The sequence below is a fragment of the Pseudophryne corroboree genome, chromosome 2 (genome assembly GCF_028390025.1).
Source record: "Pseudophryne corroboree isolate aPseCor3 chromosome 2, aPseCor3.hap2, whole genome shotgun sequence".
NCBI lineage: Eukaryota > Metazoa > Chordata > Amphibia > Anura > Myobatrachidae > Pseudophryne > Pseudophryne corroboree.
The window spans coordinates 403,780,587-403,806,540 of record NC_086445.1 but is presented as its reverse complement, the minus strand read 5'-3'; positions in this window follow the sequence as shown (position 1 = coordinate 403,806,540).

The window sequence follows — 25,954 nt, the reverse complement described above, 5'->3', positions numbered from 1 at the left end:
TGATCCCATGAGACTGACTCTGTGCACGGAGGAGCTCCACAGTGGCCGATGTTAATGAACAGGGAGACTCCTCCAAAGCAGTGTGTGTGGGCCCCTAATGTGAGGGGGCCTGAGTTGATCACCTCTATTGCTCCTCCCTTAACACCGCTGTGACCCTAGGTGACATAGAACACTGGCACATATATAATATAATCGGTTTTGTTTATCTTAGCCTTTGAAGTACCACATAACCTTTTATCAACAATTTTATTGTTAAAATAATAAAAATATACCATACCTCACAATTTCTTGCAAGCGTAGAGGTGGACACTTCCGCGCTATTCGGTGAGAGGCCGAAATTACAAAGTGAGGCCTCATTATTCATCACTGTGGGGACTTGACCAGCACTCCAGGAGCTGCTGGACATGCCCCCAGTCCCTACCATGCACATGCTAAGCAGAACAATGAATGACAGGTGTCCTCCCATTCTCCCTCCCCCCTCCCCCCCCCCCCCACACACACACACACACACACATACATACACACCCACCGTGGAACACTGTGGCTCATGAGTTTGGATGACCGGACAGTTGGGAAGTATGATGTATTGCAAAATGTTAAGCTAATACTTCCTACTTGTATATAAATGTCATCTTTGTAAGAATTGATCTTTTAGGTAGGCTGAAAGTACAACTCATTATTACCCCTTTCAGCCATATGACCCGGGAATGTCTCTGCTCAGACCTGGGTTTTTCAATTTAACAAAAACCCCGGTTGTTGCTGGCTGCCCCCCTTCACACTACACCTGAGACCAGGGAAATTCCCAGGTCATCCCCTTTCAGATAGCCAAGTCTGCCCTGGTAGTCACCAGCCAAGGCTGCCAGGCTGCTCTCATACACACACTTACATGTCATATATATACACACATGTAACACTCATACACATACACACACATATATGTCATACATACAAACATCACGCTCATACATGCACACTCGAGCATCACACACCCCATCACCAGACCTCACAACAAATGGGCAGCGTTTCTGTGGCTGGCTGCTTCCACACACTGCAGCACGGACTGCAGCAGGATGCCCTGCCCCCTCCAGGCAGCCCAAATGGCCTATCAGAGGAGTGACCCGGAAGTAAAATCCAGGGTCGCGCTATTCAGACTTAACCTGTGTTGAAAAATCCTGGTCAATAGCAGGGACGCCAACCTAGAACTGTGATCCTGGGCTGGGGCCTTTGAAACATAAGCAAGTCCCAGGTACTTTGGCTGAGTACTGGCAAAAAAAATTGATTTTCAATATGTCTGAAAGGGGCTTTATAGCCTCATTCAGGTAAGAGCACCAGCTTCATTTATTCTGTAGTTCTGTGATTTCCAAAATGCCTTCACTGTTAAATGGAGTACACATGGAGGAGAGAATAGCCGAGACAAAGACAAACTGTCAGTGCAGGCTCTGGTGTAAGTGTTGCTGACTGTACTATACTACTTCAACCAGCATGCTTACCCCTTTCTAAACACCCTACCCACTCACTAAAACACTTCTCATTCATCCCCTTTCCCTGACACCATACTGTAGCTCGCCTTCTGTCATTTCATTAAACACACCACTGCTTCCTGACACCATACCTCCCCCAGATATACCCCTTGCTCACCAGCACTCACTGGCACCATAACGTACACACTGATATTCCCCTCATTTGCCATCATGCCCTGACACCATACCTCACCCACTGTAGTTTCCCTCACTCACCAGCACTCATTGACCCCATAACCTCAAACATTGAAATACTGCTCACTAATCATCACTCCGTGGCACTATCTCACCCACAGAAATTCCCTTTTCAGAATCTGACAAAAAGGTGAACACCAAAAGAAAATTGTAAAACATTTTTATTTCTTATATTAAATTCTATCTCAATGGCACTCACTGCCATTCATTCCTCCTCCCACCAGCTGTATTAGTCAGAGGCATCACATTCCAACACTAGGGGTTTGCGGTTCTAAAGAAGGGAGCTGATTGGTTCATACTTTATTTCTCTACAATTTATCTCTGGCTGAGCTTTGAGAAATCTTCCCCTTAGTGTTGATATTGGCCCTCATTCCGAGTTAATCGCTCGCTAGCTGCTTTTAGCAGCAGTGCACATGCTAGGCCGCCGCCCTCTGGGAGTGTATCTTAGCTTAGCAGAAGTGCGAACGAAAGGTTAGCAGAACTGCTCGTAAAAATTTTCATGCAGTTTCTGAGCAGCTCAAACCCTACTCCTAGATTGCGATCACCTAAGTCAGTTTAGTTCCTGGTTTGACGTCACAAACACGCCCTGCGTTCGGCCAGCCACTCCTCCGTTTCCCCAGGCACGCCTGCGTTTTCACCTGTCACGCCTGCATTTTTTTAGCACACTCCCGGAAAACGGTCAGTTACCACCCAGAAACACCCACTTCCTGTCAATCACTCACCGATCAACACAGCGACAGAAATGCGTCGCTCGCCCTTGTGTAAAACTGCATAGTTTTGTGTGAAAGTACTTCGCACGTGTGTACTGCGGCCCGTACGCATGCGCAAAAGTGTCGCTTTTTCAACTAATCGCCGCGCTGCGACCGAAAGCAGCTAGCGATCAACTCGGAATGACCCCCATTGTCAGTCGCATATACTTAAGGAGTATTTGTGATGACTTGACTATACACGGAATTTGTGTAAATCGATAGAACAGACCTCCAGTGTTCATCTATTGCAGTCCAGTGTTCATCTATTGCAGTCCATTTTTCAATAGAGATCAATGTGCTCACTTTTACTCTGTTATCCACAGGATCTAAGGCAGGTAGTTTTCATCAATCTAGTAAAGTCAACAAAGATATACTGTAAATGCAAGAGATAAGTCATCAGTATCACAACTACACATATAGAAGAATAGCACAAAGGATAGTCAAAAACAGAGCAGAATTCAGATACATCTGGCAATATGAAACAAGTAAACAAGATGAAACAATAAAACGGTCAGGAAAGGCAGCTAAAGAGCACATTTTCAGGGCTAGTGGCTGGAAAAAGTACTTATGAAACAAGCTGTGTTATTATTGTTCCTGTCTCAAAGCCTAACACTACTCCCAACAATATTTTACAAATAGATGGACAGAGAAATGTACATGATGTCAGTGATAGTTCTACAAAGCTACTTCATCCTGAATCTGCACCTTCGGCTTATGGGTGTAATTCAGACCTGAACGCTGCTGTGTGTTTTCGCACAGTGTGCGATCAGATCTGAACTACGCATGCTATCCACCGCAATGCACCGGCTCGTCGGTCGACTGCATCGGGAAACGGTGCCTAGCGACGGGATGGTGCAAAAAAAGCCATCGCATGGGTGATCGCAAGGTGATTGACAGGTAGTGGTCGTTTCTGGGTGGCAACTGACCGTTTTACAGGAGTGTCCATAGAAACGCAGGAGGGACCAGGCATTTTGAGGGAGGGTGTCTGAAGTCAGCTCTGGCCCCAATCAGCAGCATTACTTCGCAGCGTGTAAGTCCTGGGTAGTGCAGAGACTGCACAAACTGATGTTTGTGCAGGTCTCCTACAAAAGCATTCGCACACCTGCACAGCGAATTAACCCTCCCCTGGTAGGCGGTGACTATCTGATTGCAGCGTTGCAAAAAACGCACCCTAGCAATCAGGTCTGAATTACCTCCAACGTCTCCTCTCAATATTGTGTTTTGTCAAATGTGACCAACAATAAGATAAGTTCCATATCATCTTCACAGTATTATTTGAGCAACATCCTTTAGAGCCCCTGCTTTGGACAGCAAATCAGTCAGGGAGCATGGCCGAAACTGGGGGGGGGAAGGGGGGTGGCTAAGGGGGCATGCGCCCTGGGCGCCGAATTTAAGTGGGCGCAGAGAACGTTGACAGGAGACCCTAGGCAGTAGCAGGCAGCGATCAGTGGCACGAGTGGAGCAGCCAGCGGTAGGCGCAGCTCTACGGAACCTCCCGGCAGCAGAAACAGATGGAGAAAGGTAGAGACTCGCGATATTGCGGGACTACGTGACCGTTGACCCGGAAGCTAGAGGCGCTGATCAGCATCTGACCCCGGCTCACACAGCGTGTTAACCGTGCATCTAACGCTAATCTGACGGCACCAGGCCCCGGCCCACACATGCGGACAAACCATCAACAGTACAGCCAGTAAGTGAAGGTATCCATTGGGTGGGATGCTGCACTACTTCTGACAGGAGATATGTAACATGCTCACATATCTGTCACATACTGATACTTATTTGATACGATTATATTTTTTTTACGTATGTAACTAAAAACATATTAGATGGAACATTGTATTTAGGTGTATAATGGGCAATATTGTTAGTTTTTGTAGAGGTTGCATTAAATTTGCCCATAGAGGGCACACAGTAATGTTTTTGTTGAGATTTGGTTGTACATATCTGTTGTGTTGTATCCTACACACCTTTACTATATAATGCATTGCCTGCTCTGATGTCTGAAGCTATGTACTCCAGCTGGCTGTTCTACCCGCACTTAGCTCCTTCCACCTGCTGCTACCTTCGTCCGAGGGATAAATAATGTGTGGCACTTCTAATGTGTGACATAGTGTGTAAGGGACATTATTGTGTAGCACTATATGTATAAGGTGCATTACTACTGTGTGGTGTAGCATGTATAAGGAGTACTATTGTGTGGTAAAATGTGAATAACGGATACTACTGTGTGGCGTAATGTGAATAAGTGGCATTTCTGTTTGGCATAATGTTAATAAGGCATACTACTGTGCGGTGTACTGTGAATAAGGTTGCACTACTGTGTGATGGGGGGCGCCAAATAAGTGCCTTGCCCCAGAGTAACCGCTGTGTGCAGCATGGACAGCAGCTAGGCGGGCTGAATTGTCATTTTACTCACACGTCTGGGAGTCCCCAGGTTCATTTTGATAGTGAGCTGCCCCACTGTAGCGTTTCGGTTGGCCCCTTACGCACCTTCGTAGACAATGTTCACCTCTCACAGGTTCCACATTAGTTATTCGCAATGGAGCCATTTGTCCAGTCAAAATACACCCGTAACACAGCAGCACGCAAACAGTTGACAAACTGCACTAGTACTGCCACCCTTGACCTGAAAAGCCGATAATTAAACCTATTTGCAATGTGGATAAATCGGCCCTTTTACCCTTGTGCAGACAGCCTATTGCTCACCTTATGTACCAACCAATCCAGCGCACGACACATGACGTACTGCATGGGCTACGCGCTGCCGACGTCAAATGTAGGAGGTGGTCATATTAATGTGACTCAACCTTGTATACATGCAGCCCATTTTGAAAGGTAGTCACCATAGTTCCCTAGTACAATGAAATCTGGAACTCTTTTCTCCAGTCATGATTTTGGTGTCAGATCATTTCCCTTCTCCATCCTTATGGTACTCCTGGCTCAGTCTTGTGTAGTTTCCTTTGTTGTTTTCATTTGACTCTGATACTTAGGGTGTGTACACGGGTTCACTACGGCTGGCCGGCGGTCGGGCTCCCGGCGACCAGCATCCCGGCGCCGGGAGCCCGACCGCCGGCTTACCGACAGCTTGGCGAGCGCAAATGAGCCCCTTGCGGGCTCGCTGCGCTCGCCACGCTACGGGCACGGTGGCGCGCTACGCGCGCCACACTATTTTATTCTCCCTCTATGGGGGTCGTGGACCCCCACGAGGGAAAATAATTGTCGGTATGCCGGCTGTCGGGCTCCCGGCGCCGGTATACTGAGCGCCGGGAGCCCGACCGCCGGCAAACAGAAGACCACCCGTGTACACACGGTGAGATATTTTCTTTTGATTTTGACTATATAGTCAAAATCGCAAGAAAAATTAGTGCAGATCGCAAGGCGAAAAGTCACCTTGCGATCCCGATGCGCGGTCCCGCCAGGTCGGCATCGCAGGAAAAGATAGACTGTGCAGGCAAGTCAATCCTTGCTAGATCGGTGTACTATCTAGTTCATCTCACATGTCAATGACATCTCACATAAGCCAAAATTGTAAGCACACATAGTCCATATCTCAAGAAAAGTCAGTCAAAATCGGTGGTGCTGGGCTCCAGGGAGTTCAAGGGAAATCGCAAGTGAAAATCGGCCATAGCATGGATCTCACCGTGTGTACACACCCTTACCCTTGCCTGAACACCATTTATATTATACTCTTTGCTGTATTTTGCTGGCTCTGGACTCCTGACTCTGGCTATTCTTTTGTTGTAACTCCTTCTATTCATTACTAAGGGCTCATTTAATACCAGCAGAATATTTTGTTTAGTATTGCAGGTTTGGTAAGATCCAGTGCTGCCCCCCTCCTAAGCAGCGTCCTTCGCTCTGCTGGTGGTAGCCTAACCCTACTAGCATTAGGCTTATATGTCATGCACATTCGCAATGGTCATTCTGCACATGTGCATGTTTCTTTCACCCAGTTGGGACCCAGCAGGGACCCGGCAGTGCCTGGAAGGCTTTGCTGGCATTTGCTGGCAATGGAGACCATATTGCTATTGCCATCTATTGATGGCATAAGTGATACAGGGGCAGATGTATTAGGCCTGGAGAAGTTATAAAGAAGGGATAATTGCAAGGTGATGCTCCAGCCAGTCAGCTCCTGTCATTTTTCAAATCCGTAATGATTGGCTGTTGCGTTATCACCTTCCACTTATCACTTCTTTGTCACTTCTCCAGGCTTACTACGTCTGTCACACAGTGAAAACAGTGGTAATCTTAAGGCCCATATAGACGGGAGAGATGTGTGCTGAGCGAACCGCTCAGCACACATTTCTCCCGCCGCTCAGCAGATCTGTATTACCATGAAATTCTGCCTTTCAGGATGGTAACTGGTAGTACATGGAACTGCCCTTGTATGTGGGAGTGTCGTACGCAGGCATGTAGCTAAAGCTCCATGCAAGTTGGGTCAATCCATACGGAGAAGAGAATCCTGTTTCTAATGAATCTCTTGCACCTAGCATTGAACTGGTACAAGTCCAATACTAAAGATGACAATTGCAGAGGCTGGTGTAACATCAATGGGTGGCACAGGTTTCCACTTGCAGATGCACAAATCCCGCATTAGCCCTATGGATTCTCACATTACAATAAGGTAGTAAGTCAGGCTGCTGTGACTGCACGCAACTACAGGCTCATTATGTGTGCGAGCAACAGTATTGTTACCTCTTTTTAGGCACATCTAACTATTTGTAGTAGTAGTATTAATATTATCCTTTATTTATGGGTGTGGTTCGTAGGGTCGACCACACTTAGGTCGACACCCAAAATAGGTTGACACAAGCATTAGGTCGACATGTGCAAGGTCAACATGACAAAAGGTCGACATGAGGTTTTAAAAAAAAATGGTGTTGTTTCTTCGTAGAGGACCGGGAACCCCAATTAGTGTACCATGTCCCCTCACATGGCTTGCTTCGCTTGCCATGCTTCGGGCAAGGTGCCTTGCTGCGCTCAGCACAGGTTACTGTTCCTAATTGTAGTCCACGTGGATCGTAAAGTATGAAAAAGTTCAAAAAATTTAAAAAAATGTGAAAAACTGATGTCGACCTTTTATCATGTTGACCTAGAACATGTCAACCAAGTGACCATGTTGACCTAGAAACCCTGTCGACCTAATGCATGTAGACCAATAGTGGTTGACCTAATGACTGTCGACCTAAGTGTGGTCAACCTAGAAACCGGATACCTTTATTTATATGGCGACAGAAGGGTTCCACAGCGCTTAATAAAGTACAGAAATAAATGAGCAAACAAGAAAACAGAGACTCACTGAACAAGACAATACAGGACAAGTACATGGAGTATACACATTGCCACATCAGTGGTCTTAAGACTGAAATAAGCATCAGGGTGGCAAAAACCAAGGGTTAGGTGCCATTGTAGGGAGTATGGAGTAGATAATACCCCTCTCACACGACCGTTTCGACCCAGGTTATTTCCAGGTTAACCCGGGTCACTGCTTGGTGCGAAAGGGTCCCTGAAAAATTCCCCAAGTCTAGTCACGGGTTATGGGGCAATGTGAACGGGTAACCCGGATCATACAACATGGGTCCCATTCAAACCCTATGGAGAGCCGTCTCACCGGTGCTTGGATATGATGTAATCTTCAAGTGCCAGCAGAAGAGAAGTCCCGCCAATAACCCGGGTCTAGTCTGCAGCGTGAATGGGTTTCAAGCTGCTGTGGCATGGCTTTAAACCTGTGTTCAATGGCTTTTGAAGGGGGTAGTCAGAGAAGGAAAAGCACAAGAGGGGAGAGGGCCCTGCTCATGAGAGCTTACATTCTAAAGGGATAAAGCATGTATTGCATTATTTATAATATTCAATTATTATTTATAATGTGAACATGGGTGAGCATGAATAGAAGTTTATAGGGCTAGAGTAAACTTTAGCCAATCAGATATAATTAGTGTATAGTAGACAGCGTTTCAGCTTAAAAAACTGCAGGATGTCTATGTAAAGTTTGAAGTGGAATGTGCTAGGCCTACATGCAGCCAATCTAAGCATCTAAACATTAACAAAAGCACATAAATAAGTCAAACCAATATGGATTGATTGTGATGTTAAATATAGATAGATAGATAGATAGATAGATAGATAGATAGATAGATAGATAGATAGATAGATAGATAGATAGATTCATACTGTACTGTACATCCAGTTGTTTATATAATACAATATGAACAGATAAGCTACACTATATTTTTGAATGTTAACTCTTTACTAATTAAACTTTTCGCTATGATTAGGTGATACAGAATATATTTCATTAGTATGCATAAAAAATTAGAACAATCCCTGCTGATAGCTGTTTATCACTTTGCAAACAACAGTCGTGGTGCTACTCCCTAGCGGAGCAATGCTTGAAAACACCACAGAAAACAGATAAATACAGAAAGAAAAAGCACTAAAGTGAATCAAAGAAACTATAAACTTAAAGGCCATAGTAGCTTACAGCAAAAAGTACAAATGTTTTTGGCATTTGCAAACATAATAAAATCATTATGTGTTTTTTAATGCTTTTATTCTGTGATCTAGATCAACATCCTCACTTCCTTGCAGTAAGCCCTCATGCTTTGCTAATTTTATGGCTTAACCAGATTCATTTGAACACTTTTGTTTTCATTATAATCTGTTAATTTTCATTAAAACTACATTTCCTACTACACAATGTTTACCAAGTGTGTAGAAACAGAATTTATTTTCTAGAGGTCACTTCACCTTAATAACCTACAATAACAATCCAAATCCATATCCGGATTGCTTTATTTACTTATAGTTTGCTTTCTCTACAGAATATTAATCATAAACAGTTGGATAATATACCAATAGCTGCCTTTCACTGCATAGCACACTTATAGAGGCATAATAGCACCTATTATGTCACCACATCATATGTTTATGTGGATATTGTGCACGTGTACCTAACATGAGGGATCACTGTTCACTGGAAGATGGTTGTCACTGAATGTCTCTTGTACAACCAGGGGCGTAGCCAGTACTTTAAGTGCCCCATAGCACTATTTTGTAGGGGCCCCTGACCCAATGCATCTTGAAAGATATCTTTCCACAGCAGTTGTTAATTTTATGCCCCATAATAGTGCCCTAGTTCACATTATGTCACAATGTAGGGCTGCCAGTACACATTATGCAACGCAGTACCCCAAATTTACATATTATGCACTACTACAGTGCCCTCAGTTCATATTATGCTGTATTACAGTACTGTCACAGTTCATATTATGCCACACTATAGTGCCTTCACTTCATACTATGTCATATTACAGTGCCCCAGTTCATATTATGTAACATTATAATGCTTTCTAGTTAATTTTATACCACATTACTATGAGCAGGTAAAGAAGCAAAGCTAGATATTTGTAGGCCCCACGGCAAAAGTTTTGTAAGGGTCCCTATGTATCTACGGTAGGAATGGTAAAAAATATATAACACATAAAACTTTTGCCATGGGGCCTACAAATGATTTGGATATGATAAAACATGTAGCCCTAAGGGTTTATAGAAATCAAATAGGAGGCCCACTTTGGCAAACTGTCAAAGTGGACCTCCTATTTGATTTCTATAAACCCTTAGGGCTACATGTTTTATCATATCCAAATCATTTCTGTATCGTGCATATTAGAAATATGAGGCAGCATGGCAACAGTAAGTATCAGCTCCGCTTACCCAACTGCTAATCATTATCAGTGATGAATGCTGCCCCTGCAGACCACTCATAACATGGGAGGGAGGCAGTTAAGACATATAAACATACCTTTAATGTTACATGTAATATGTGTGATGGCTGCCCTACTCCTGGGACCGGCAGTGCTGTATTCGGGATACAGCACTCAGCATCAGCTGAGGCCTGCCCTCAGACTCCCATTGGCTAGTCACACAGCAATCTGGGGGGGGGGGGGGGGCTTATACTGGAAAGAGAAGCTGAGTGCTGCTGTGTCCTCAGTGCTGCCTGAGGGATACGGTCGTTAGGGCGACATAGCTTAGGTCGTCAGTCATTAGGTCGACCACTGAAGGTCGACATGCATTAGGTCGACATGGTCATTAGGTCCACATGTACTAGGTCGACAGGTCAAAAGGTCGGCATGAGTTGTTGTTTTTTAAATTACTTTTTGGGAATTTTTCATACTTTACGATCCACGTGGACTACAATTGGGAACGGTAACCTGTGCCGAGTGCAGCGGTAGCGGAGCGACGCACCCTGCCCGAAACATGGCGAGCGAAGCGAGCCATGCATGGGAACACGGTGCATTAATTGGGGTTCCCCGTCACTTTACGAAGAAAACGACACCAAAAAAGTCCAAAACTCATGTCGACCTTTTGACCTGTCGACCTAGAACATGTCGACATAATGACCATGTCGACCTAATGCATGTCAACCTTCCATGGTCGACCTAATGACTTTCGACCTAAGTTGAGTCGACCCAACGACCCATGCCCACTGCTGATCCCCGGAGACATGGTATTGTTTTATTAGAAGTCACAACTCTAATTGAACTGAGTAGTAACTTAATAGTACTGTGTACACAGAAATGAATTTCCAAATCATGTTTTTATTTAGTCTACAGTATTTAGTGACTGATTTTGGGGCGGGCCCCCTTTACCTTGTGGCCCCTGGACATTTGCCAGTCTAGCCACCCTGTAGTTACGCCACTGCTACTAAGTGCTTTGCTATCACATTGAATAAATCCACTCCTGCACTATTCAAACCTTTTTGTTTAACATAATATTGCTGGTTTCACACTCATGTTTTATTTAACTCATGTCAATAAAGTGACATTTGAGCTAAAATTTATGTGAACAGACAAATATTCTAATTGCTTTTTGTAAAGTGCATTGATTTACAGCCGCACATTGGGCCTGATCATAGTGTACGCTAATTCTGCTGCAGTTGTGATATCGGACTCAGAGGATATGGGAAAGTATTGTATATAGGCCCTCATTCCGAGTCGTTCGCTCGGTAATTTTTTTCGCATCGCAGTGAAATTCCGCTTAGTACGCATGCGCAATATTCGCACTGCGACTGCGCCAAGTAATTTTACAATGAAGATAGTATTTTTACTCACGGCTTTTTCTTCGCTCTGGCGAACGTAGTGTGATTGACAGGAAATGGGTGTTACTGGGCGGAAACACGGCGTTTTCGGGGCGTGTGGATAAAAACGCTACCGTTTCCGGAAAAAACGCAGGAGTGGCCGGAGAAACGGGGGAGTGTCTGGGCGAACGCTGGGTGTGTTTATGACGTCAAACCAGGAACGACAAGCACTGAACTGAACGCAGATGCCGAGTAAGTCTGAAGCTTCTCTGAAACTGCTAAGTAGTTTGTAATCGCAATATTGCGAATACATCGGTCGCAATTTTAAGAAGCTAAGATACACTCCCAGTAGGCGTAGGCTTAGCGTGAGCAACTCTGCTAAATTCGCCTTGCGAGCGATCAACTCGGAATGAGGGCCATAAATAGCTGCCGGCATTTTTATAGAGACGGCCCATTGGAGCCTTCACAGCTGCACACAACTGTGTACACAATCGCAGCATCAACACAGATACAGGATACATCAAACTCCAGAGTCTGTGATCACTCATTTTGCAGCCACTCCATATTACCTCCTACAGGAGACACTCCCTGTCACTTGCGAAAGAATTCTCCCCGTGAGCATAATCACAAACCAATGCTGTATACACACATTGCGGCAGTGATGCATGTGCAGTTTACCAATAATTGTTCAACTGTGAAAAACATTGTCATAGTGTACAACTGCAAATTAGACTCATTGTGCTTTGCTTTCATTGTGCTTGCACCTAATTACATTACATGTGATAAGTACTGTTCAGGTACTTCTTTCTGTCCTTTTTCAAAGTGGTGTAAAGTATCTTATCATTTTGCATTTCTTTGGAACTATACTGCCAAACATAAAATCATGAACATGTACATTCCCTGACAGCAAACTGGAATTGCTTGTTCCATAAAGTACATTTTGTTTATTTATTGGTACTGTGCCACCACATAATGACACCACTATGGGCATCTCCTTGTTGTAGTGTGACTATGACCCTTGCATACCCTGGTGCTGGTTATTGCCTTTGCATAGACAGCCCACACTGGTTGTCCCTGTACTTTACTGGTTTAAAGCCAGCCCAGGCTGCAGCACAGACGCTTGTTACATATTAATTAGGGGATGGGCTGTAATGCAGTTTTTATTCATTTAGTTAATTACTAGCTACAGAATTTCAGGTATAAGGCGCCCATAATTTTATTGCGATTGACATAAACACTTCTTTAAGCTAGCTTATCACTAAAATAACGACACACTAAAATAACGACATGGACACGGTTAGCTGTAGTTAAAGGTCAGATGATATTTATTGATGGCTGACCTGTTCTTTAAACTATAATTGTAATTGAATTGATTTTATATTGGAGGATGGCAAAGGACCAGTCGCTACCAGACACCAGCTCCAGTCCCTTGGATGAAATCCAACCACCAAGGAGGGGAGTACCCAAACCCCGCCTCCTCCCTGCATAACCCGCATTGTGCAGGACTCACCACTCTTTTCTCTGGCAAACGTTCGGTTCCCGCAGGGGAACGTCTAAATGTCCAACCGCAAGGTAAGGACACACCTGCCGTCCTTCTAAAGAGGGTGCCCCACAATGACCACTTATGCCCATCTGACCGCTGGTTGGTAGCGACTTCCCGCCACAAAGGTTTAACAAACCGCCCCATCCAAACCAATAAAAACCAGGAAAAGAAGACAGCTAATTGAAAGGACCAAAACCCCAGGTAAGACAAAACCTGCAAAACTCCAGCCGGAGAAGACGAACGCCTTCCCCCTTGTCGAAACTGCGGCTGACGCAGTACAAGCAGAGGATGCCCGACCACCTAAAAGCCATAACCCAAAACCTCAGCTGTCCTATGCGCCGAGTAATGCCCTGCCGCCCAAAAATGTAAGAGTGGCCAAACCAGCCATTCCTGTTCAAACCATCGACGGCTGCAAAAGAAAAACACCCTAAAATCATCACACTGACATACATCACATAGGAAAACCAAGTGACAGATAACAGAATTAACCCAAGTGAAGGAGAAAACTCAAAAAACCTCCTGTGGACCTTTGATGAGCCAATTGTAATTAGGCCCCCTCGGAGGAAAATTTAAAAATTCACTTCACATCCTCGATTCCTGAACGCTACCCGTTCGAAAACCGACGGGTAAACAAGTTTTTGGGTTAGCGCAACAGGCGCAACTAAACATCATCCATATGCAGAAGGCTTATAGTAAGCATCCCTCCACGGAGCACCTCCTGAATAGCTGCCGTGGAGGACCCTGTGGCTGCCGCACGGTAGCCACCCCCATCCGCAAAGAATAGGACCTAAAAGTATACCTCCACCGGCCCACCTCCTTCATAGCCGCCGTGGAGGAACCTGTGGCTTCCGCATGGTAGCCACCACCATTCGTATGGAATAGGACCTAAGAAGTATACCTCCCACGGACCACCCCTTGAATAGCTGCCGAGGGGGACCCTATGTCTGCCGCACGGCAGCCACCCCCATCCACAAGGAATGGACCTAAAAAACAAACATACCTCCAGTGGACCACCTCCTGAATAGCTGCCGCAGAGGACCCTGTGGCTGCCGCATGGTAGCCACCCCCATCCACAAGGAAAAGGACCTAAGAAGTACACCCCCAACGCCCCAGCTCCTTGACCACTGCCGTGGGGGACCCTGTGACTGCCGCACAGCAGCCACCCCAATCTGCAAGGAATAGGACCTATAAGGAGTAAACCTCCAACGCCCCAGCTCCTGAACAACCGCCGTGGAGGACCCTGGGGTTGCCGCATGGCAGACTCCCCAATCTTTTTTCTTTTGTCTTGTCTCTTTTTATGTAGACTCCCCAATCCGCAAGGAACAGGACCTAAAAAGTATACCTCCAACGGCCCAGCACCGGAACCGCTGCCGAGGGGGACCCTGTGGCTGCCGCATGGTAGCCTCCCCAATCCGCCAGGAACAGGACCTGCAACAAGCATACCCCCAGCGACCCTGCTCCTGAACCGCTGCCGTGGAGGACCCTGTGGCTGCCGCATGGTCAGCCTCCCCAGTCCGCCGGGGATAGGACCTATAATAAGCATACCCCCAACAGCCCTGCTCCTTAACAGCTGCCGAGGAGGACCCCGTGGCTGCCGCAAGGTAGCCACCCCACTCCGCAAGGAATAGGCCCTAAGACGTACATCTCCAACGGCCCAGCCCCTGAATAGCTGCTGTGGAGGCCCCTGTGGCTGTCGCATGGCAGCCCCCCCCCCCCCATCCGCCAGGAACAGGACCTAAGAAGTATACCGCCAATGGGCCAGCTCCTGAACAGCAGCCGAGGAGAACCCTGTGGCTACCGCATGGTAGCCACCCCAACCCGCAAGGAATAGGACCTAAGAAGTATACCCCCAACGGCCCAGCTCCTGAATAGCTGCTGTGGAGGCCCCTGTGGCTGCCGCATGGCAGCCTCCCCCATCAGTAAGGAATAGGACCCAAGAAGTATACCGCCAACGGGCCAGCACCTGAATAGCCGCCGTGGCGGACCCTGTGGCTGCCGCATGGCCAGCAGCCCCATTCCGCAAGGAATGGGTACCGAATCCAAACACAGCAGCAACACTGTACCTTAGTGCGAGGACCAGCGAGCGCCCGTATCAGCAACTGGTCGCCCCCCCCGGAGGCCCATCTATACTCATGCGCCAGGCGCAGCGGGCAGACACCCACCACCTAATGGGCCTCCAAGGACACCCAGCGACCCCCAGCTGCTTGATCCGATTCGGATCACACCGTCCTGCAGAGCAACCGACCACCCTGCAACCCGGTTACAGAGAAAGGTCCCGGCATCCCAAAATGCCTGCTGCTCGCCACCCCTCGCTTACCCGCAAAACCCAGAAGAAAGCCAAAGCAAAGGCTAATCTAAACCGGGACCACCTCCCACACCAACTCGGCGACAGGAGGCAGCACACCCAGCAACTCCGCCAAAATTTTCCACGTAGCAGGCCTACGTGTATCCGCAGGCGCGGGGCACCTATCCCCAACCTTAAAGTGCTAACGAAAGACCAGGCGGGGTCCACCAGCCCGCACAGCCTAGAACGGAAGGAAATGCCCGCAAAGGCAGCAGACATGGCCGCCCAGGACCTCCCTCCCACATAAAGCTCGCACAGGAAAACCATCAAACCGTCTACCAGGGACACACCCGCTGAAACCAACCTACTGAAAAAACACCAGGACGCCGCAGACGCCGCAGACGCCCCAAACGAGGAAGGAGCCAGCGCATGCCCAGTCCGAGTAGCCAACCCGCCTGGACAATCCACCCGCCAGAAGACGGGCATGAGGAAACCTTATGACGCCACCCCCGGAACCCACTTGCGGCACTCATCAAACTGCAAATAGACAAAGCCTCCGCCAACCCATTCCGACTCCGGAGCGAGATGGTAAAACTGCACCGCAGCAGCCACGCAGATGCCGCAACAGCCGCAAAGCCTGGGGGGACTGTAGGGAAGAAGGAGGAGGAGGCCACAACAACCTCCCCGTAAAAACTATAGGAATGAAGACCAAATCCACCCAAACATCTCTGATCCCGCGGGAAGGGAAACTGAGGTACGCTACCTGGTCAAAACCCGCAGGGGCCCTTAGGATTCTTGCAAACTATGCCACCCATGGTGATAAACCTGCTCGCCAAAGGGGAGGAGCTAACAACTGTACCCGCTTTAACCGAACTTCACGTTACCCCCCAGCAGCCGTTAATAAAACCCCAAAAGTGTAGGAACCTTGTCAGTGGGGAGGCGACAGCAACCCGCACTTGTGCCCAGCGCCAACCTCTGAAACCTCAGGCAACCGGTAGGGCCCTATCCGCGTACCGGGGCAACGTGATCCCCCAGGACCCTGACAAAGACCTGGCCACCCACAGAAGGATGACTGCAAACCAAAATGCCTCCCAGACCCATGAAGAGAAAATAGTCCCTGTAGCGAGAAACACCGAAGGGGCCGGATCCGGACCGTACGAGCCAACGCAAGAAAGTGCAGCATTTCTCAAAAAGGGCACATGAGACGGAAAAACTCAGGGCACCAACCTGTCAGCATTAAAACAGGCCCCTAATCGCGGCCCGAAAAATTGGTGGTGATAGGTACGCAGGGGAAGCGGCGCCAACACGACCCAACATCTAAGTTAACCAAAAGGAGGTACCCGGCCCATATTCATGGAACCAAAACGCAGAGTCCCTAAAAGACTAATCTCACCCCGCGCACGGTCTCGGAAATGGAGCATGAAAAGAAAAAACCCCTTGAAGATACGACAAATGTAGGCTAAGGCAGCACTAGCCCGGGGTTCCTGGCACCAACCCACAGGGAAGAAGCACAACCCGGGAAGAGAGGAAAAACCGGCATAGGGCCCACACGAGCCCCAAGCCGGTTCGGCGACCACCCTCCGCCGGACCTGATGCGGGGAAGCGTGCGCGGACTTACAACAACCGCTCGCGGCTGGGGCACCGTCTCTGGACGGGAGACAGGCCTAGCAAATTTGCAGGAGTGACGAACACGGGAGTGGACCTATGGTGTACTAGCCCTTGCCATAAGCGAAACCCCCCCCCCTACCAGGGAGCACGAAACAGAAACGCCAACTGCGAGGGTCCCGCGGTCTGGGACCCCACTGTGCGGTCCGGCCTGCCGGGCGACCCCCAAACACAACCCCAAGAAATTGACGTTACCCGATGGACTTCACGTCGTAATCACCCCGAGCGTAAACCTCGGATTTAAATCGCGTGCGCCAACACAACTACTGCACCATGCGAGGACGTAAGGCAGGTAGCTCCCGGTGCAACCATCCGCAAAACCCAATGCCCCCCCTCGCCTGCCCTCTCCGCGAACCGCAGGGGGGGGCGGAGGGGACCGAAGCCGTCGCCGCCATCCCATTACGAGACGCCTCACGCCGCGCAATGCGCCTAGCCCACCAACGCGGGCACCAAGGAGAGCCAGAGGAACACTACAGAGGTTAAAAGGAATACTGTAACAATAAGGAAAAACAACAGCATGCTCACCGATGTCTGAAGGACCTGGAACACCATCAGCCACCTCCACCGCCAACGACCGCGGCGGTGCGTCTTCCGTTGCCGCTGCAGCCGTGTCCCTCCTCAGCCTCCTGTTCTTCCGCGACGAAAACCTTGACATCCACGGACCCGTCGACACCTGCGCAGACAAAACAGAGGGGACAACAAGCGCAGGAAGCGCCCGCGCTTCAACCACGCAACAGGCGGCACAGGCGGGAGGGGGGGCAAGTCACACTCCGCAAACCAGAGGGAGGCGGGACAGCGGGCCGGGGAGACGGGGCCCCCCGCATGGCAGGGAGGAAGTCGCGGCAGAAGGGCAGACATGACCCACGGGGCGTCCCCAATGGTATAGGACGAAAGCCATGGGGGAGGGGGGGGGGAATAACCCAAAAAAGAAAAAACCTAGGAGGCACAGTGGGAGGGGGCCAGGCAGGTGGAACGATGCCACCGTCGGAGCTGCGCCGCCCCCACCCTCACCGTACGGACCCGTGCATACGGGGGACCCTGCAAGCAGGGAAACGGGGAGGGCGGAGGACAGAACAGCCCGACCTGAAAAACGGGGGGGCAACATGCAGGTGAAAAAACCCCGACGAGCCTAGCGGACGGGGCCCGGAAAGGGAGCTGCCCTCCGCACCCGCGGCCACCAGCGGAAAACCGCCCACAAACCCCAGGGCGCCCCGGCCATCAGACCACCCCACCCCCAGTGGGGGACCCCCCTCCCAACAGGAACAATAAGTAACCTTAAAATTAAATTCCAAACCAGCCCCCACCACATGGGGGATCACCCGGACAGCAACACTGTAGCAGGAGCCGGATGCACGCTGAAACAGCTGCAGCCCCGGCTCAACCACGGCACCCAGGACCCGCCCCCCCTCCTCCCGCCGCCCGTCCCGGGCCGCAGGCACCAAGCAGCGCTGGAGCCTATTGCCGGCCGCAAAGGGGAGGAGGCCGGGGAAGCACCCGGAGAAGCCAGGCCGAAATACTGCGCCGCCTGCAGCCCCCACGGCCGCCGGGGGTGACCCCCGCAGCCGGTCGCCACGTACGATCGATGCGTCATGCGCATCGCGTCCCCCGGCCGGAGAGAGCTGGGGGAGAAGCGAAGGCCACAGCGGTCCGCCCCGTCACGCCACGCCAGGCGCTGGGACGGGGACAGGGGGAGGACGAGCTCCGTGAAAGAGAGCCCCGGAAGCTCGGGAACCCCGCGAATCGGCAAGGGAGGAGGGGAGGGGTGGGGAGCAGACCTGGCTGTCTAGCGGCGTGGGGAGCGGGAGCACAGGGCAAGGAAATAAGTCTAAAGCCGGTGGGAAGGGGGGGGGGGAGGGGGGCAAGGACAGCGCACAGGGAAAACAGCATACAGCAGAATTAAATACAAGGATAATAACTGTAAGGAGTACTCAGCCTTCCTGGGCCATTCCAAAATGGCAAGAGGAAGCTGAGTCACATGACCATGGCTTATGTATTATTCCAAGACAAACCCCTAAACCCTTGATGGACAGCCCTATAATCCTATAGGAAAATACCCAAGAACACACTGATCTGCCTAGCAACTGCTTAGTCACAAACAACCAATCACAAAAAATTGGGCTCTTATATGGCTTCAGGCTTATGCAGCCTTCAGCTTATCTAATCACAAAGAGATGAAAAGCGCTGGTATTTAAGCAAATTTAATACTGCTTTTAAAATAGGCTCACTTGTGGTAGGATGTTGTTGAGAACTGGTAGCATCAAAGTGCCCCTTCATAAAACCGCCCAAGAACACACCAAAACAATAAACACATTTTATTGTGTGGGAATCTGTAGTCTCTACGCCTTATTTTCTGGACAACAAGATATACCTAAAATTAACTGGTTAGTTTATCACAGAAGATCAGCAATTACACTTACAACAGGACGTGCTCCGCCCGCCGCTTCCAATCTTTGTCAGGCTGCACCTCCGGACAGGCCTTCGCCGGATTGATGCAGTCAAAAGGCTGGCGCTGAAAATAATCTGCCTCCTTCTGTGCCCCGTCCCACCTCTCATGCTGCCCTGCTCAGTGCTGTAAATGCTGGGACTACAGCATGTTAAATATGTAAGGATTGCAGGGATAGGCTAACTCTATTACAAAGGGCCCTAGGTCTCCTTGCTTAGCTTCTCACTGTCCTTAGGGCTTCTCCTTTGAGGTACAAAGTTAAATATTTTCGCACAACACTTAAGGTCACTGGGAGAAATGTTGGTACCCAAGATGGCTGCCTCACCTGGTTCCTTTTATTGGTGGAATGGACAACCCATGGAAGTTATTACTCAAAATGTCTGCACCAAACCCTGAAATTATGCCTATATCCCTGGGATTTTGTTGTTCTTAATTATTTTTGCGTAGTTTTGTACTTGCTACAGTTTTAATTCCTCTGCATAATGTATCATGTTTTTGATGTCTGTAAAGTGACTTTTAGCCCTGCAGGAAGGCACTATAGAAGTAAAATTATCATTATAATATTTATTTTGCTTTGATCTGCTCTCCACTCTGATTATTAATAACTTTTACAAATACTGTACATCAGGCAGTGGGATCACCCAATTGTCACCCTTCCACAGGGTGACATCAAAATGCCAGCTCCTCATCAAGTTACTGTCTCCGAGGAGGAGCTATCAGTGTAGGCAGAGTCTCCAGGCGCAGTCCAGCATCTAAAGGAATGCTGGGCATGCCCCTTGAGTGATGGAAAAGGGAGCTTCCAGCAAGTACACGCCCCTTTCCATGTGGGCAAACCCCCCTCCATTTTGGGCACATGTGCCTTTTAAGTGCACTGGGATGCGGTCTGTTAGCTGCACCTGATGTTACCGACCCCAGTGCAGCCACTGATATCAAGGCCTCATGAATAACTTTGCAAAACAATTGTTCTCCTTATTTGGGCTTAGCTCTGCTTAAATTAGGGTGAAAAAAGATAATGTGGGAGTAATTTCCGACTTTCCTAAAGTCTTATTAAAGGACTGAAATAAACAAAAAAAGGAATAAGCACATGCGCTGCCAATGATGTATATGCAGCCAACCACTAACACTGGAACCTTTACAAAAATTCCACAGAAATTGATACACACAGGATTGGAAAGTGATAGGCGCAAAACACCATAGAAAACATATAAAACGTCCTTACATCTGATAAAAAACAAGGGAATCCCCTTGCAATCCTTCACTGGAGTGTTTGCAGATGTCCTCTTATAACGCCCTCCAACGTGTAGTTGTTAGGCGCCGTGGTCCGCGATGTCCTCGCGGCCCGGCACCTAGCAACTAGGGACGCCGAGCGTGCTAGCCGCCGGGTCCCTAGCAATGCTGGGACGCCGTGCGCACTAAGCCGCCGGCTCCCTAGCAACGCTGGGACGCCGGGCGCGCTGAGCCGCCTGGACCCTAGCAACGGGGACGCCACGGGCGGACCGCGCTCCCCGTTGCAGGGTCATTCAAGTTAACCACATACACTTGTCTTCTGGTCGTGCAGCAAGGCAGCTGCACGGCATTTATGCTAATCAGGCTCTGAACATCTGATTGGAGGACTCCCTGCTAAATACCTTCTCAGTGCTTCACACAGACGCCGGTAATAGCTTCCTGCATGCTGCTTAGGTTTGCTGAACGTCTGTTCCAGTCCTGCTGTGTCCGGTCATTCCTGTCCTCAGAGTTCCTGAATCTTGGAGTTGTCATCTCATCCCAAGGAGTCTTCTGGTCCTCAATTTCCCGCAATAGTCGCCAGAGGATCACGTGTGGTTTTCGTGAGTTGCGGCTCTGCCGCGTGCTGCGGCCTAGCCCGCTTCATTTTGTATTCTGTTTCGGAGCATTTGCGGAGGTTTCCGCTTTCACAAGTCCTCTCCGGAACTCGGCGGTGCCGGGTAGGAGAGTGGACAAGTGGGTATTTTGGTTGTCCTTTTCCCTGGCGGTTTTCCGCGCATATTCTAGTTTTAGGTTAGTCTGTAGGCCCTGGCTTTGTTGTTTAGTTAGAGGGCCCTTTGTTATCACCCTGTCTCGGATTTCTCTTTGTCTCCCATTAAGACCTGAGGGGGCATCGGAGTTGGGCAGACGTAATCCGCCTTTCAAACGCGGCTGCCATGGGCTCAAGCAACCATAGTCTCGCAAGAGATTTCTGACAGCACGGGCGAGACAACGGAGTTAGGGCGCCAGGGGCTATTCCCGTTCCCTTTCCCAGCATTACGTTCCAGTGCTCAGGTCCTTGCTATAAGATCTCCCTAGACCAGAGTGCTGGAATCATAACATTATTACCGGCCATACCAAAACTTAAAATTAAACGGGGTTTAATTTTTTCTCATTCTGTTTTGTGAGAGTTTATCGGCCTCATGAATCCGACAGGTTTAGGGCCAAATCCCGGTCAGCTCTTAGTCAACCAGATTCAAGAACTTACTCAGATGGTCCAGGAGCCCTTGCAGATAGGTCTCTCCCGGCTGTCTCCTGAGGAAAGAACCAGAAGACAAAAATCCGGTCTTTGTTTGTACTGTGGGGATAAGGGACATTTTGCTCGTAACTGCCCGAACAAGTCGGGAAACGCTCTGACCAGGTGAAAGGTGAGGGGGTTCACTTAGGTCTGCAGCTTATCTCCTCAAACAACTCTCTATTAGTCCCTGTTAAGGTTTCCTTTGGCAGCCTCAGTTCTTTGGTGTCGGCTTTTGTCGACAGTGGAGCTGCAGGAAACTTTATGGATTTAACTTGGGCTAAGGCCTTAGGCATTCCACATTTACCGTTAGATAGATGTATCACCATGCATGGCTTAGATGGGGGTCCACTTTCCAATGGGGTAATTACTCACCGTACACCTCCAGTAATACTTACAGTAGGAGCCTTACATTCTGAAGATATTGAATTCTACCTTACACATTGCCCGGCAGTTCCTGTTGTTTTGGGTCACCCTTGGCTTGCCTTTCATAATCCCACCATTGATTGGCGGTCCGGGGAGATTTCCCAATGGGGTACTTTTTGTGTTAAAGAATGTATTTCGTATCCAGTCAGAGTTGCAGCAGTCGTCCCAGAGCTCATTCCTGTGGAATACCAGGAGTTTGCCGATGTCTTCTCCAAAGGTAATGCGGACATTCTGCCTCCCCATCGGCCCTATGATTGTGCAATTGAGCTAGTTCCAGGTGCCACTTTGCCTAAGGGGAGATTATATGCCTTGTCCGGGCCAGAAACCACGGCCATGAATAATTATATTCAGGAAAGCCTAAAGAAGGGATTTATTAGACCATCGAAATCTCCTTTAAGTGCTGGTTTTTTCTTTGTGGTGAAAAAAGATGGCTCGCTTAGACCATGCATTGATTTTAGGGCTCTGAATAAGATCTCTGTTAAAAACACCTATCCTTTGCCGTTAATTTCTGTGCTTTTTGATCAGTTACGTTCCGCCGTGATTTTTTCTAAAATTGACCTTAGGGGAGCTTACAACCTCATCCGAATTAAATCTGGGGATGAGTGGAAGACGGCTTTCAGCACTCAGTCGGGTCACTATGAATACCTGGTGATGCCGTTCGGCCTGTCAAATGCTCCGGCAGTTTTTCAAGACCTCATTAACGATGTTCTCCGTGACTTCCTAGGGAAATTCGTGGTCGTTTATTTAGACGACATCTTGATTTATTCTGAATCGATGGAACAACATGTTACCCAGGTGCGTCTGGTTCTTCAAAAGTTACGTGAGAATCATTTATATGCCAAGCTGGAGAAGTGTGATTTTCACATCACAGAAGTATCTTTTTTAGGGTACATTATTTCTCCCCAGGGATTTTCCATGGAACCGAAGCAGCTCCAGGCCATCCTTAATTGGGCGCAACCCACTAATTTAAAAGCAATTCAGCGCTTTTTAGGGTTTGCAAATTATTATAGGCGGTTCATTCATTCTTTTTCTGACCTGGTTGCTCCCATAGTAGCTCTGACTAAAAAAGGAGCGGATCCTTCCAATTGGTCGCATGAAGCTGAGTTGTCTTTCCAGGCCTTGAAACAAGCCTTTGTCTCGGCTCCTGTCCTCAGACATCCTAATCCGGAATTGCCCTTTATTGTGGAGGTTGATGCCTCAGAGGTTGGAGTGGGGGCTGTCCTTTCTCAAGAAGATCCGGAGTCTCTGGAGTTACATCCTTGTGCCTTTATGTCCAGGAAATTCTCCTCCGCTGAATCCAACTATGATGTTGGTAATCGGGAGTTACTGGCAGTAAAATGGGCTTTCGAGGAGTGGAGGCATTGGCTGGAGGGAGCTAGACATACTATTTCGGTTTTAACTGACCATAAGAACCTGCAATATATTGAATCAGCTAAACAGCTTAATGCTCGGCAGGCACGTTGGGCATTATTTTTTACTCGTTTCAGGTTTATCATCACTTTCAGGCCTGGTTCCAAGAATACGAAAGCTGATGCCCTGTCACGTAGCTTTCTTCCGGTTCACAATAGCAATCCTGTTGTTACCCCCATAGTTCCATCTTCGGTCATCCGGGCAGGCCTCACACAGGATTTATTTACCCAGTTAAACCAGCTTCAACACCAAGCTCCTAGACTTACTCCTGCTGGTCGTCTTTATGTCCCTGAATTTTTTTGGAGAGCCACTGTTTTATCTGAGTTTTATGACAACAAAGTCTCAGGGCATCCGGATATCACTAAGACCTTGGAGTTAGTCTCTCGCTCAGTGTGGTGGCCTAGTTTTTCTAAAGACGTTAAGGAATTCGTCCATTCCTGTCAGGTTTGTGCACAGCATAAGGTTCCTCGTTCGTTGCCTATCGGGCAACTCATGCCTTTAACTGTTCCTCTCAGGCCATGGTCTCATATCTCCATGGATTTCGTGGTTGACCTTCCCCTTTCAGCAGGATTCCGAGTCATTTGGGTGGTAGTGGACCGTTTTAGTAAAATGGCTCATTTTATTGCTCTTCCCCGATTGCCTCCTGCTCAAGGGTTGGCAGTTTTGTTCCTCCGCCATGTGTTCAGGCTTCATGGTTTGCCCACTGATATTGTTTCTGATCGTGGTCCACAATTCATCGCACAATTCTGGAAACGTTTTTGTGCCTCTTTGAAGATGAAACTGTCTTTAACATCTGGTTATCACCCACAGTCTAACGGGCAAACCGAACGAGTCAACCAGTCATTAAAACAATATTTACGTTTGTATTCAGCCAAACTCCAGAATGATTGGTCCGAGTTTCTCCCTTTGGCTGAATTTGCTTATAATAACTCTTGTCATTCCTCCACCAAAGAGTCTCCATTCTTTTCAGTTTTTGGTTTTCACCCCAGAGCCAATTCTTTTTTTCATCATTCTCCAGTCTCCTTGCTGACCTTAACCTCCCATCTCAGAGCAATTTGGAGAAAAGTGCACCTTGCTCTCAGAAAAGCGGCCTTCCGAGAGAAGAAATTTTCTGACAGGCTCCGACGTCCTTGCACTTTTAAGGTGGGAGATAAGGTGTGGTTGTCTACTCGCAACATCAAGCTTCGACAATCCTCGGCTAGACTGGGACCCAAATTTATTGGACCGTTTCTTATTATTAAGAAGGTCAACCCAGTTGCCTTTCGGCTACGTTTACCAAGATCTCTCAGAATTGGAAATACTTTTCACTGTTCCCTGATGAAACAATATGTTTCTTCCAGTAGATTTCCTCGGAGGATCTCTCAGGGTAGATCTCCAGTGGATGTGCAGGGACAACAGGAGTTCTTGGTAGAGAAAGATCTTGATTCTAGAATGTCCCGGGGTCGGCTTTATTTTTTGGTTCACTGGAAAGGCTATGGTCCGGAGGAAAGGTCTTGGGTCCTGGATAAGGATCTTCATGCCCTTAAACTCAAGAGAGCATTTTTTCAGGAATTTCATCAGAAACCTGGCTTTAGGGGTTCGTTGACCCCTCCTCAAGGGGGGGGTACTGTTAGGCGCCGTGGTCCGCGATGTCCTCGCGGCCCGGCGCCTAGCAACTAGGGACGACGAGCGTGCTAGCCGCCGGGTCCCTAGCAACGCTGGGACGCCGTGCGCGCTGAGCCGCCGGCTCCCTAGCAACGCTGGGACGCCGGGCGCGCTGATCCACCTGGACCCTAGCAACGGGGACGCCACGGGCGGACCGCGCTCCCCGTTGCAGGGTCAATCAAGTTAACCACATACACTTGTCTTCTGGTCGTGCAGCAAGGCAGCTGCACGGCATTTATGCTAATCAGGCTCTGAACATCTGATTGGAGGACTCCCTGCTAAATACCTTCTCAGTGCTTCACACAGACGCCGGTAATAGCTTCCTGTATGCTGCTTAGGTTTGCTGAACGTCTGTTCCAGTCCTGCTACGTCCGGTCATTCCTGTCCTCAGAGTTCCTGAATCTTGGAGTTGTCATCTCATCCCAAGGAGTCTTCTGGTCCTCAATTGCCCGCAATAGTCGCCAGAGGATCTCGTGTGGTTTTCGTGAGTTGCGGCTCTGCC